The 14,671-nt window shown below is 41.5% G+C and overlaps 1 protein-coding gene across 18 annotated transcripts in view; it reads right to left on the reverse strand.

Moving 5' to 3' along the window:
* Window positions 1-14,671, reverse strand: part of LOC129717835 (uncharacterized) — an 879,733-nt gene that overhangs the window by 605,037 nt on the left and 260,025 nt on the right. The window lies entirely within an intron of this gene.

Genomic DNA, 14,671 nt, shown 5'->3' on the forward strand with positions numbered 1-14,671 from the left:
CATTTTCTTCAATCATGCTGCGCAACACGACACAAAACATGTTATTTTGTTGCTTCAATGAGAGTGCTATCGGTCCGGCTCGACAGAATGTCCACAAGAAATCATTTTTGTACATCCGTGCTACGAAACTGAGGAAAAACTTTAGAAACTGAAAAAAGAGGTGGAGCTTATCAAATGATCGCTCTGAGCCAGAATGAAGTCACACATATTTTTCAAGTTATATCATTCCACCACGTACGAAAAATAATTCATTCCTATTTTCATCCTTATATAAGAGCCTGTTTTAGTCGAAGCCGCTCATAATAGTTCTGAACAGCGACAACAGCAGTCTTCCCTTAGCAGCAGCGGGAGCAGTGCAGTGGGTACCATCGATAGCGGATAGCGGCCACAACTGTGGCATGGCTGCGCATAAGCGTAGCAGTTTCAGCGGATCTCAGCATCGATAGCAGCTAGTCAACGATCATACCATGTTGAAAACACCGGTTCTCGTCCGATAGCAGCTGGGCCAGCAGATTCAGGTACAGCGGATACCAATGGCAGCGTATAGCGGCCACAACTGTGGCATGGCTACGGATAGCGTTGCAGTTGCTCAGCAGTTGGGCCAGCGTATAGCGGCCACAACTGTGGCATAGCTATGCATAGCGTAGCTGTTGCAGCCGGTATATCAGCATCAATAATAGCAGGGTCAGCTGATGCAACGACACTCCCTTCACTAAAATGCTGTTTCAGTGTGGTAGCGGGAAGCATCAGCAGCAGGCTTGCATGAAGTGAATACATCAGCCAGCAACTTTCTCTAAGGCCTCTGCCATAGTAGACGCGAATAGCGGCGCGAACCGATTTGCTCGGCCGTAGGTTAATGTACAGCTCTACTGATGGCTGTACATTAACCTACAGCCGAGCGAATCGGTTCGCGTCGCTTTTCGCGTCTATTATGGCATAGGCCTAATGGGAAAGTTCTATCATTTTGTTCAGAAGAATATTATTGTCGGTAATATTACAGAGATGCGATTGCGTAAATCCGATTTTGAATTGAACAATTGTTCTTTTGACACTTATTTTTTGCAGAGGTTATAGCTTTCGGTACCAATAGCAGTTTAGTGACAGCCTCAGCGGTAGATGCAGATGCAGCCGGTACTTCCCTGAGGCCGATGTGGAAGTAAAAGGAAGCAGCACGGCGAAACAGTTCGGGTTATGCTTAGACGCGCGTCATTTTTCGCTGTTGAAATTCCCCACATGAAACGACGCCCTTTCGTATGATAGCGGCGGTATTAGCGGTAGATGCATTTGCCAACACTTCCTCCAGTAAAGCCGTGTCTAGTTTTCAATGTGAAAACACCTTTCTTATTGTGTTTGACCGGTAACACAGAGATGTCAGATAAACACTACATCCTATGATAAATTGAACAATTGTCCTTATAAGGACAACAAATGAATTAATGAAGATTTAATTTGAAGTAGAATACTTCTCTCAGGAAGTTTGGCTACATAGGGATGTGAAATGAAAATCTTAAACTGAAAAATATGAGAAAAATTTCAAATGCTAATAAATCGGTTAGTTTTCGATGGATTTTCTTTGTTTTTGCAGCAATCGATTAGAAAATCTAAGATTCCTACCAAATGCATGAAATTGCAATTTTATCATTCGAACTATTGTACTATTGAAAATTCTTAAGCCTTGTCAAAACACGAAATTCGACCTCTGATTGGTCGTTATACCGCACTTTCCCAAGCACGGCCGGCAGAGTTATGGACCTAGTAAATTGGGAATGCATCATTTGGCCTATATAAGAGCTTCATCAGATAATAAACAGACATTTCATCGGATATTAAATTGAACAACTAAAATTTGAAGAACACAAATGAATATTTGAAGTATTAATATTTTCTCGTTTTGCGCTATAATCCAAATTTAATTATCTTCATCTACATGCGTACTCTGACTATTATTACGTGTTTGCGTCGCTTAGTGTTTGGCTACGGTCATGCAGAACGCAAATAACGGCGCGATGCGATTCGACAAGACGAAATGTGTTGAAATGTATAGCTCTACTTCGCCTTAAAAAGAGCTGTACATTTCACCACGGTAAAACGAATCGCATCGCGCCGTCATTCGCGTTCTGCATAACCGTAGCCTTTGCTCCGTTCCCGTTTAATGATGTCGTATTAAATGTGCATATTACAATTCGGCAGCACTTCAACTTCTTATTTGCACAAAATTTAAAAATATTCAATGAACTTCATTCAAAATATCAAACAAAAAGAAATTACAATACTGCCAATGAATGGTCAACGTTTATTTACTAGAAAAAATGACTGACACGCAAGCAGCCGGGTTATCTTTCTTGTAAAAGTATTCTACTTCAACCTTGCGGTCGTGGCTTTGCATACAACCTTCCTGTGATTTTTTCAACTACAGCTTGATAAATGTGTACACACCGACCAACGATAAACCCGATTAAGAGAAGGAGGAGTTCTATGAGCTCCTGAAAAAAAACGTATAATGAATGCCCAGGACACGACATCAAAATCGTCTTTGGGGATGCAAATGCGCAGGTCGGGCAGGAGAACTTCTTCCGCCCCGTGACTGGTAGAGAATGTCTCCACTCTACTACGAACGACAACGGCCTGAGGCTTGTCAGTTTTGCTGCAGCCAGAGGTATGGCTATCTGTAGCACTTATTTTGCACGCCGGAATATACGTAAGCACACCTGGAGACATCCAAATGGAGAGGCCTGTTCCCAGATCGACCATGTTCTGATAGATGGTCGGCACTTTTCAGACGTTACAGACTAGGGATGTAACGGATATCCGCATCCACATCCGCAAATGCGGAACATCCGCATGAAAATTGACATCCGCATCAACATCTGCATCCGTAATCACATATCCGCATCCGCATCCGCATCCGCATCATACCATGCGGATATTGAAAAAAATATCGCTTCATAAAATATTGCAGACAAAATTTTCCTTGGTGTATTTACTGCTCGCCCAAATAACTTTTGCACTGGAGAGGGGCATGGTTATGTAAAAAAAAGCAAAATATAACACAAGGGATGCTACGGCTATCCGCATCCGCATCCGCGAATGCGGAACGTCCGCATCAACATCTGCATCCGTAATCACATAAAGGCCTCCGCATCCGCATCTGCAGATGTCTGCAAAATCACATCCGTAACATCCCTGTTACAAACGTGAGGTCGTTCAGAGGACCAAACGTTGACTCGGATCATTATCTCGTGGTGTCCAAGACTCGCGCCCGGTTGTCCAACGTGTTAAAATCCAGGACGACAAGGAGGGTACAGTTGAACTTCCAGCGGCTATCAACTGGAGAAGTGGCTACAGTGGAGGCATATCCACAGTGCAATCAGCACCACAGCGGGAGAAGTGTTGGGTACATCTGCAACAGCCACGTCCAATGAGTGGTTTGACGCTGAGTGCCAGCGAGCGACGGATGAGAAGAATCGCGCCAGAGTTCACATGATAGCCACGGCTGTCACTCGTCAGAGCGTCAGATACCGGGAAGCTAGAGCTGCTGAAAAAAGACACCATCGCCGGAAGAAACGACAGTATTGGGAGCGGATTCTTGCGGAGGTGGAAGGTTGCTTCTCTAGACACGATGCGAGAAGCTTCTACAAGAAGATAAATGCAATCAGGAACCGGACCGTGTCAGCCCCTGTCATGTGCAACGATAGGGAGGGAAACCTGATTACCGATAGAACGGAAGTGGCCAGGCGTTGTTAGGAACATTCTAGTGTGCTGTTGAATGGTGAAGAAAACAGCGTAGTCGAAAGGAGCAGGATGGTGATTGAGGATGATGGCAAAGCTGTGGACCCACCATACATGGACGAGGGTAAGAAAGCAGTGAAAGAGTTGAAGAACTGCAAGGCAGCTGGTAAGCATGGCATTCCAGCCGAACTTTTTAAAGTCGGGAGCGAATAGCTGTATCGTGCTTTAAACCGGATCATGCTGAGAGTGTGGTTCGATGAAGAATTGCCCTCGGACTGGTTGGAGAGTTCCATAAGTCGAATCTACAAGAAAAGCCACCGCCTGGACTGTAGTAATTATCGGGGCATAACCTTTCTTAACACCGTTTACAAAATTCTCTTCCGTATTCTGTTCCATAGACTGGGGCCGTGGTCGGAGACCTTTGTTGGCGATTACCAATGTGGTTTTCGAGGGGGACGCTCCACTACGGACTAAATGTTTACCTTGTGTCAGATCCTCGACAAATTCCGAGAATTCAATCTGCAGACGCACCATCTGTTCGTTGACTTCAAGGCAGCATACGATACTGTAAAGAGAAATGAGTAATGGCGAATTATGGTCGAACATGGTTCCCAGGAGGGGAGCTGCGAGAGTAGGGCTCATCATTAACTCTGCCAAAACGAAATACATGGTGGCTGGTAGAGAGCGTGGTAGTCTGACGGATGTTGGCGCTGAGGTGGTGTTAGATGGGGAAACTTTTGAAGTAGTCGACGAATTTATTTACCTGGGTACACTAGTGACATGTGACGACGAGGTTAGCCGTGAGATAACAAGCTGGATAGCAGCTTCAAACAGGGCCTTCTACGGATTGTGTAACCAGCTGAGGTCCCGTAGTCTGCAAACCCGTACAAAACTTGCACTCTTCAAAACACTAATTCTTCCCGTTGCCCTCTACGGCCATGAAGCATGGACGTTGAAAGAGGCCGGTCGGCGAGCTCTTGGTGTTTTTGAGCGTAGGGTTTTGCGTTCAATCTTTGGCGGCAAACTAGAAAATGGTTTTTGGCGCAGACACATGAACCATGAGGTGTACCAGGTGTACAAATCGGCGGATATAATTAAGCAAATAAAACACGGCAGGTTGCAGTGGGCTGGGCATGTAGCTAGACTGCCGGAAGAAAGACCAGGAAGACTATATTTAGCAGAAATCCCGATAGAGGCCGTCGATTTCGATGTAGGCCTCGCACCCGTTGGATGTTTTCTGTCGACGAGGATGCCCGCGAAATGGGCGTTAGGGGAGATTGAAGGATAGCAGCCCAAGACCGAGTGACATGACGACGTATTCTGGATTCGGCATTGGATCGATAATCGGTCTGTCGCCGTAAAAGTAAAGTAAAGTAAGTAATGTGTGTGTGTGTTTATGTGCAACTTTTTATTCTCACTCACTTTTCTCAGAGATGGCTCGACCGATTTTCATGAAATTAATTGCAAATGAAAGGACTTTTTGTCCCATAAAACCCTATTCAATTTTATCGTAATCAGATGTTTAGTTTAGAGGTTATGTATCAGAATGCAAAAAATCATGGAACATCATTATCTCAGAAACTACACAACCGATTTGAACAAAATAGGTTTCAAATGAACGGGCTGCTCAAAACTTTTGAATTTTATAAAGACTGAACTTGTGGTTTAAAAGTTATGGAAAAAACGTGTTCTGGAGACTGTTTAATCTCACTGATGTTTCTCAGAGATGGCAGGACCGATTTTCATAAAATCAGTGCCCAATGGAAGGTCTAGTTGCCCCATGTGATCCTATTGATTTGTTTTGCAAAAGGACTATTACTTTGCCTGTTATGCTTATAAAATGTGAAATCCACTTATGAAAAGGAACATATTCCGAAGACTACTTGAACTCACTCACTTTTCTCAGAGATGGCTGACCCGATTTCCACAAAATTAGTGTAAAATGAAAAGTCTAGCTGCCTCATAACCCCCTATTGTATTACTGTAATCGGACTGTAACTTCGTCTGTAATGTACCGAAATGTGAAAATCACGAAACTTCATTATCTCAGAAACTACACAACCGATTTGAACAATATTGATATTAGATGAACGGGCTAGTTAAGGGTTAACTGATAAATTATGATTGAACACGTGGTTACAAAGTTGGAATGCCCTATACGTTCCCATTTCATTTGATTATAATCGAACTTAAGCATCCGTTATGTATTGAATTGTTAAAACAACGAATATGACTAGTGTCATACTAACGAGTCATCTCTCAAACTTACAAATAACAAACTTCATAACAATTGGATAGGTGGTTCAAAAGTTATGGAAAGGAAATAAATTCAAAGACTATTCAAATCTATACCTGCTTTGATCAATATATGTGGCCTCAACATAATTTAATTGTGGTATCGTACTATTTAAACATTTCCGGTATCGCTTATGATTAAATCGTTCGAAATTAAGAGTCATTTTTTTTATTTTGCTATTTCTTAAACACTAACATTACGTCAGATCTCATATTTTATACTTCAATTACAACATCAATATTTTAGAATCCAAAGAGTGATTATACCTTTATCGGATATGAGCGTTCATGTATAGCTACTTTTACAAATAATAAGTTTGAATGAGAAAGGCTGGGTCTGACCGCTAGGTGGATTAATTTAGGTTTTTAGATAGAAATTCGACCCCTTCGACAAAGTTGCCAGCAGAAACATTTACCACAACTTTCTTGAATACACTGAAGGCTATCCATCTAACTGTCTTGAAAACATACATTTTTCATATCACCCCTAAGTGAATTATTCACTTAATCGTTCATTCTGAAAGAAGTGCAATGAAATACAGGGCCTTATTACGGGAGTCACTTCACGGTGAGATGACAACCGTAATAGGCACGGTGAAAGTTATTCCCATTTGATTTGCACGCGTCTTTTGAAGTAGAATACTTCTCTCAGGAAGTTCGGTTACATAGGGATGTGAAATGAAAATCTAAAACCGAAAAAAGTGAAAAATATGTCCAATTTCAAATGCTAATAAATCGGTTAGTATTCGATGGATTTCCTTCGCTCTTGCAGCAATAGATTGGAAAATCTTCTAAGATTCTTCCCAAATGAAGATAATTGTAATTTTATTGTTCAAACTATTGTACTATTGAAAATAGTCAAGCCTTGTCAAAACGAAAAATTCGACCACTGATTGGTCGTTCGTTCTCGGACATTATCGACGTTAGATCACATCGAGGCGCTAACATCGATTCGGATCACTACCTAGTGATGGTTAAGATACGCCAAAAACTATCCGTTGTGAATAACATACGGTACCGTCGCCCGCCACGGTATAATCTCGTGCGACTGAAGCAACACGACATCGCAACACAGTACGCGTCATCGCTCGGAGCTGCACTGCCAGAAGAGGGAGAGCTTGAAGAAGCCCTTCTAGGGGATCGCTGGAATGCCGTGAAAACAGCCATCAGCAGTGCTGCGGAGGAAGCCCTGGGACACGTGCAACCGAATCGACGTGACGAGTGGTTTGACGAAGAATGTCGGCAGATTTTGGACGAGAAGAACGCAGCGCGGGCAACAATGCTGCGTAGAGCCACCGTGGTGCGATATAGACTGAAACGGAGGCAGCAAGTCCAACTCTTCAAGGAAAAAAAGCGTCGCCAGGAAGAGGAGGAATGTGAAGAACTCGAGCAGCTGCACCGCACACACGAAACACGAAAATTCTACCAAAAACTCAACGGATCCCGCAGAGGCTTTGTCCCACGAGCCGAAATGTGTAGGGATAAGAATGGAGGCATTTTGACGGATGATCGTGAGGTGATCGAAAGGTGGAAGCAGCACTACGATGAACACCTGAATGGCGTGCAAGCAGGAGACCACAACAGGAGCGGAGAAGACGTGGTCGGTGCAACGAACGACGAAGATGTGCCACCCCCAACAATAAGCGTAGTTAAGGATGCGATCCGGCAGCTCAAGAACAACAAAGCGGCCGGAAAAGACGGCATCGGAGCTGAGCTTATTAAGATGGGCCCCGACAAACTGGCTAGCTCGCTATATCGGCTGATCGTCGAGATCTGGGAAACAGAACAGCTACCGGAGGAGTGGAAAGAAGGGGTTATCTGCCCCATATACAAAAAGGGCGACAAACTAGACTGCGAGAACTATCGAGCGATCACAGTCCTGAATGCCGCCTACAAAGTGTTTTCCCAGGTCATCTTTCAACGCTTGTCACCATTAGCCAGCAGGTTTGTAGGAAGCTATCAGGCCGGCTTCATGGAAGGACGGTCTACAACAGACCAGATCTTTACACTGCGGCAGATCCTCCAAAAGTGCCGTGAGTTTAGAGTCCCTACACACCATCTTTTCGTCGATTTCAAAGCCGCATACGATTCAATAAACCGACAAGAGCAATGGAAAATTCTAGACGAAAACGGCTACCCGGGGAAGCTGACAAGACTGATTAAGGCTACGATGGAGGATGTGAAGTGTTGTGTGAGAATTTCGGGTGGAACGTCGGACCCATTCGAGTCTCACAGGGGGCTCCGACAAGGTGATGGTCTCTCCTGCTTATTGTTTAACGTCGCGCTAGAGGGTGTTATGAGACGAGCGGGGTTTGACATGCAGGGCACGGTTTTCAACAGATCAGGTCAATTTATTTGCTTTGCGGATGACGTGGATATTGTCGGCAGAAAATTTGAGACGGTGGCAGACCAGTATACCCGACTGAAACGTGAAGCAGATAGGATCGGACTGAAGATCAATACGTCAAAAACTAAGTATATGCTTGCAGGTGGGTCCGAGCACGACAGGGTACGCCTAGGCAATACGGTAACAATCGACGGGGATGAGTTCGAGGTGGTCGACGAGTTTGTGCACCTCGGCTCTCTGGTAACTGAGAATAACGATACCAGCCGGGAGATAAAGAGACGTATTATCAGTGGAAGTCGTGCCTACTATGGGCTCCATAAAAAACTACGGTCGCATAATCTGAGTCTTCGCACTAAGTGTATCCTGTACAAAACGCTAATAAGACCGGTCGTTCTCTACGGGCATGAGACGTGAACAATGCTCGAGGAGGACTTGCGAGCACTCGGAGTTTTTGAACGTCGGGTGCTAAGAACCATCTTTGGCGGTGTGCAGGAGAACGGAGTGTGGAGGCGTAGGATGAACCACGAGCTTGCGCGCCTCTACGGTGAACCCAGTATTCAGAAAGTGGCTAAAGCTGGAAGGATACGCTGGGCAGGGCATGTAGCTAGAATGCCGGATAGCTACCCTGCAAAATTGGTGTTCGCTTCAAATCCGGCGGGAACGAGAAGGCGAGGGGCGCAACGAGCGAGATGGGTGGACCAGATGGAGCACGACCTGCAAAGTACCGGGTGCCCGCGGAACTGGAGGCAGGCAGCCATGGACCGAGTGAATTGGCGGAACCACGTTATGCAGGCCATGTCTTAAGACGTACGGCCATCTAAGTAAGTAAGTAAGTAAGTAAGTAAGATTGGTCGTTATATGATTGTTTCCCAAGCACGGTCGACAGAATCATATACCTTGCAATTGAATATATGCTATTTGACCTATATAAGAGCCTAATTCAGCCGAAGCCGCTCATAATAGTTCTAGACAGTGACAACAGCAGTCATCCCTTAGCAGCAGCAGTAGCAGTGCAGTGGATACCAGCGATAGCGGATAGCGGCCACAGCTGTGGCGTAGCAATGGATAGCGCACTAGTTGCTGCGGATCTCAGTATCGATAGCAGCTGGGCCAGCTGATGCAGGGGCAGCGGACACTAATGGCAGCGTATAGCGGCCACAACTGTGGCATGGCTACGAATAGCGTAGCAGTTGCAGCGGGTGTATTTGACCATGAAGCATTTATGCAATAATGGAAAGAAAATTGCAATTGCAACAATCGGCCTTTTTCTAGGCTACTAAATATTTTTGGAAGAGCATAATGAATGGTTATTAATAAACTGCAACTGAGGTTTGATGCTGTAGCAAATGCACAGCAGTGTGATGTTTATTACGATTTGTCGATACTGTGCATAACAAGCGGTATATACAAACAAATCCGATTTCAAACAGAAAAGTTCGGCACGTTCTGCTCACGATGCTGAGTCTGTTTTAGAAAATTACAACACTTCATTAACAAGGATGTAACGCCTTGAAGAAGACGGTTATGGTTAGACATCACAGCAGAATTTCGACCTTCATACTCATGTCTACCATCGGCAATATCACGTAACAATTTGCTTCCATGCGACACGGGGACAGGAACATTTTTTCTTTCAAGCCGCACAACACGACACAATACATATTATTTTGTTGCCTTAATGAGAGCTATATCGGTCCGGCTCGACAGAATGTCCACAAGAAATGGTTTTTGTACATTCGTGTTACGAAACTGAGAAAATCTGTAGGAACTGAAAGTAAAGGCGGGTCCAGAATGAATGAGATGTATTTTTCGTACATGAGTATTACGACATACGAAATAAAATTTTTCGAACGTTGTAGAATGGTATAACTGAAAATAATTTAGCCACACCTATTTTTCCAGTTATATCATTCCACAACGTTCGAAAAAATTATTATGTCAGAGCGGATATCGCACGCTATCTGACCATGAAGCATTTATGCAACAATTGAATGAAAATTGCAATTGCAGCAATCGGCCTTTTTAAGGCTGCTAAATGTATTTGGAAGAGCATAATGAATGGTTATCAATAAACTGCAACTGTGGTTTGATGCAGCTGCAAATGCACAGCAGTGCGATGTTTATTACGATTTGTTGATACTGTGCTTAACAAGCGGTATATACGAAACAAATCCGATTTCAAAATGACTGACACGCAAGCAGCCGGGTTAACTTTCTTGTAAAAGTATCCTACTTCAACCTTGCGATCGTGGCTTTGCACACAACCATCCTGTGATTTTTTCACCGTGAGATTTTTTCACTTTGTGCTCACCGTGAGGTGACATCCGTAATAAGCCCCACAGAGAAACTTTCCCAAATAAAGTTTATCACTAAAATCAAATTTGATGACACTATTAATTTAGAGCACGAAATCAGTAAACACTGAGTGACGCACTTGCTTGAAGAGAGCAGTGAATCGTGCGTATCAGAGGAACTCGGAAAAAACACCACTGTTCTCACAGTGATCTGAAAAAATTCTCCAGAGAGATAATAAACTGGTGCGATCTTTCTCACACGAAGGGCAATACGCTTAATAACCTCACCTCAAACTCACTGCAGTACTTTTACTGTGTGTCTCCGTAAGTAAATATCAAATGTGGGGAAAATATAGGTAGAAAAGTGGTGTATTGCGTTGTTTGCTTTGCATCTCGAAACTAAAAAACCTAAATTAATCCACCTAGCGGTCAGCCCAGCCTTTCTCATTCAAACTTTTATTTGTAAAAATAGATAAACATAAACGCTTTAATCCAATAAAAGTAAATTCACACTTAAGGTTTTAAAATATTGATGTTGCAATCTATACATATAAAAATGTAGTCCGGCCTGTCTGTCTGTCTGATCCATATAGGCTCGAAAACTACCGATCGACGTGAAAATTTGAATGTAGGGGTTTTTGGTGCCGATAAAGAATCCTATGATAGTTTTAGACCCCTCCCTTTTCTGGGAGGGAGGGGTCCCAGACAAATGAAACATAAATTTCTGCACAACTCAAGAACAAACCAAGCAAATTAAACCGAATTTGGCATGTGGATGTTTTAAGAGGTAACTTATATGTCCATAATAGTTGAACGCCCCTCCCTTTTCTGGAAAGAAAGGGTTCCATACAAATGAAACACAAATTTCTGCACATCTCGAGAGCTAACCGAGTAAAGGGAACCAAATTTAGCATGTGAATGATTTTAGGGGTAACAAATATGTCCATAATGGTTCGGCACCCCTCCTTTTTCTGGGAGGGAGGGGTTCCATACAAAAAAAACACAAATTTCTGCACATCTCGAGAGCTAATTTTAAGTGAGTTTTAAGATGGCGACGTCCGGTACTGGGTGTTATTCGATCATTTTCGACTGTGTCCCAGGAACATGTGCTTCCAGAAGAGGAGAGGGTGTCGAACCATTATGGACATATTTGTTATCTCTAAAACACTCAACCAGACTGACACTCAGAGGCCAGAAATTATTTTAAATACCATTTTGAAATCCAAGATGGCGATTTTCGGTTTGTGAAAAACAGCCTAAAATAACCAAATACCATCCAATATGAGTATCTCTGGAACCAGAATGATGCAATGAGCTAAGAATTGACCTAAGGCACCACTTTGAATCGCTAAATGGCAACTTCTAGGAAACAGTCGAAAATGACCGAATAATACTCAATATGGATATTTCCGTAATCGAGATGATGCATAGAAACCAAACATTGACCCTGGACACCATTTTGAATTTACGGACGACCACTTTTAATTTCTGGAAAACAAACAAAATAACTAAATACCTCCCAATATGGGAATTTCCGGTATCAGATTGATGCCAGAAAATCTGCTGAAAATGACAGAATACCACCCAATATGAATGTATTCAGAATTAAAACGATGTACAGAAGCCAAAAGTCAAGGATGTTGTTTGGATAAAACCAATCATTTCAAACCATTTATTATTTGACTTTGATCATATCCTATGGCCGATTCGTCGTGCATTTGCAAACTTTAAACACATCGCAAGGAATCAATAAATTTGGAACGTTCAAATAGTACGATACCACATTTTAATTATGTTGAGGCCACATATTTCGATCAAAGCAGGTATAGTTTTAAATAGTCTTTGAATTTCTTTTCTTTCCATAACTTTTGAACCACATATCAAATTGTTATGAAATTTGTTATTTGTAAGTTTGAGAGATGACTCGTTCGTATGACACTATTTATATTCAAATAAGTCATGTAATCTTTGAGATAATAGACTTTTGTTGTTTTATTAACAATTTAATATATAACGGTTGCTTAAGTTTGATTATAATCAAATGAAATGGGAACGTATAGGGCAGCCAAAATTTGAAACCACGTGTTGAATCATAATTCACCAGTTAACCCTTAACTAGTCCGCTCATCTGATAATAATATTGATCAGATCGGTTGTGTAGTTTCTGAGATAATGAAGTTTCGTGATTTTCACATTTCGGTACATTACAGACGAAGTTACAGTCCGATTACAGTAATACAATAGGGGGTTATGAGGCAGCTAGACTTTTCATTTTACACTAATTTTGTGGAAATCGGGTCAGCCATCTCTGAGGAAAGTGAGTGAGTTCAAGTAGTCTTCGGAATATGTTCCTTTTCATAAGTGGATTTCACATTTTTAAACATAACAGGCAAAGTAAAAATCTGATTGAAAAACAAATCAATAGGGTCTCATGGGGCAACTAGATCTTTCATTTGACACTGACTTTATGAAAGTCGGTCGAGCCATCTCTGAGAAACATGAGTGAGATTAAACAGTCTTCAGAACACCTTTCTTTTTATAGCTTTTGAACCACAAGATCAATCTTTATAAAATTCAAAAGTTAAGGATATTTCAGGTAGCCCATTCATTTGAAATCAATTTTGTTACAATCGGCTGCGTAGTTTTTGAGATAGTGATGTTTCATGATTTTTACATTTTGAAACATAACATTTAAACTATAAATCCGATGACAATAAAATTGAATAGGGTTTTATGGGACAAAAAGTCCTTTCATTTGCAATTATTTTAATGAAAATCGGTCCACCCATCTCTGAGAAAAGTGAGTGAGAATAAAAATCTGCACATACACACACACATACAGAAAATGTCCAGCTCGTCGAGCTGAGTCGAGTGATATATGCCATTCGGCCCTTTGGAGTACTTTTATACTTTCGGTTTTGCAAGTGATTGCTATACCTTTATAGGAGAAAGGCAAAACCTAGTGGTGAGATCCAGCCTTTCTCTTTCGAACTTATTATTTGTTTAGAAAGAATTACATGAAAGACGTTACATAATTTCTGCTGGATTTATTTTTCACTCTAAATAACAATTTTCTGGTAGCCAAAAGCATTACTATACCGAGCATTTTGGAAGTAACATGAAATAAATATGTTTTAAACATATGATGCGAATTTTTTTTGTTCCTATTATAATCGGATTCGATTATATATCATTTTAGATTCAACTTTTTATAGTAGGAAAATTTTCCCTGATGAACAACAGCCTGAAAAGACCAAATATCATTCAATATAAGAATTTGTGGAGAAGTATGATACCTAGAGGCCAAAAACCAACTTCAGACGTCATTTTAAATTTTTAGATAGTAGCTTCCAGTTTTATCATCCAATGTGAGTTTTTTAGGAACCGGGATAATGCTTAGAATCAACTCCATACTTCATTTTGAAATCCGATTTTGCGCCTTATGGTTTCTAGATAACAACCTTAAGTTGCCAAATAGAATCCAATAAAGGTATATTCACTCTTTGGGTCCTAGAATATTGATGTTGTATTTGTAGTAATAAATAAAGTGTAAAATATGAAATTTGACGTTATATTTGTACTAAAGAAATATCGGAATAAAAAATGACCCCTAAGGCTCTAGTTCCAAACACTTTAATCACGTGCAATACCAGGAACGTTCAAATAGTACAATATATTTTGATTAATCAATTTCATTTCTTTCCCTAACTTTTGAACCGCATATCAAATTGTTATGAAATTTATTGTTTGTACGTTTGAGAGACAGCCCGTAGTTATGTTCAAATAAGTCGTGTAATCTTTGAAGTAATATACTTTCGTTGTTTTCAGAATTTATTATATAACGTTTGAAATAAATGTCCGATTATAATTAAATGCAACGACTACCAAACCTTTCATTTGACATTAAGCTTGTTGAAATTAGTCCAGCCATCTTTGGGAAAACGAATGTATTTGAAAAGTCTTCGGAACATGTTTCTTTTTACAACTTTTGAATCACATGTTTAAT

Source organism: Wyeomyia smithii, chromosome 1 (assembly GCF_029784165.1).
Source record: "Wyeomyia smithii strain HCP4-BCI-WySm-NY-G18 chromosome 1, ASM2978416v1, whole genome shotgun sequence".
Lineage (NCBI taxonomy): Eukaryota > Metazoa > Arthropoda > Insecta > Diptera > Culicidae > Wyeomyia > Wyeomyia smithii.